We start from the raw sequence: 943 nt of genomic DNA on the forward strand, positions 1-943 counted from the left end.
GAGCCCAGCAGGTCGAGGCTGCGGTGGCCGGGAGCGGCCACTGCACTCCAGTCTGGGCGACAGAGTGAGACTCCAACTCAAAAAAAAAAAAAAAGTAGTAGTAGTAGTATTTAAATAGAGAGATAGGCTCTTAGTCTGTCATCCAGGCTGGAGTGCAGAGGCATACACACTGCAACCTCAAACTCCTGGGCTCAAGTGATCCTCCCGCTTTATCCTCCCAAGTAGCCAGGTCTACAAGCATGCATTACCTCTGCCAGCTAATCCTTTCCAATCTTTTCTTTACAGGGTAGCTACATGTGATTTTTCAGAAATGCAAATCTGATTATATTGCTTTTTTAAACCACAAATAATTTCCCAACTGTACATAACTTAAAATACAATTAAAAATGAGAGGAGAGACGGCGCGGTGGCTCAAGCCTGTAATCCCAGCACTTTGGGAGGCAAAGGCGAGAAGATTGCCTAAGCCCAGGGATTCGAGACCAGCGTGGGCAACTTGATGAGACCTCATCTCTACAATAAATCAAAAAATTAACCGGGTGTGGTAGTGAGTGCCTGTAGCTCCAACTACTTGGAAAGCTGAGGCAGAATGATCGCCTGAGCCCAGCAGGTCAAGGCTGCATTGGCCGTAAGCGTGCCACTACACTCCCGCCTGGGCAACAGAGTGAGACTCCAACTCAAAAAAATAAAATGAATGAGAGGGGAAAGTGAGAGATAAGGACATATAGCAATGTAGATTAGTCTTAACTATGAGGAAAGTTAAAAGAGCGAGAATATCTAGACAGCAACCTAGGGTTCAGGGAAAGGAACTTTTGTTTATCTGTTTGTCATGTATGTGTGTTTTCATTTTTTATTTGCTTTTTTTTTTGAGTTGGAGTCTCACTCTGTTGCCCAGACCGGAGTGCAGTGGCTGCTCCCAGCCACTGCAGCCTCGACCTGCTGGGCT

Source organism: Carlito syrichta, unplaced genomic scaffold (genome assembly GCF_000164805.1).
Source record: "Carlito syrichta isolate Samal-C Ts95f unplaced genomic scaffold, Tarsius_syrichta-2.0.1 Scaffold315337, whole genome shotgun sequence".
NCBI lineage: Eukaryota > Metazoa > Chordata > Mammalia > Primates > Tarsiidae > Carlito > Carlito syrichta.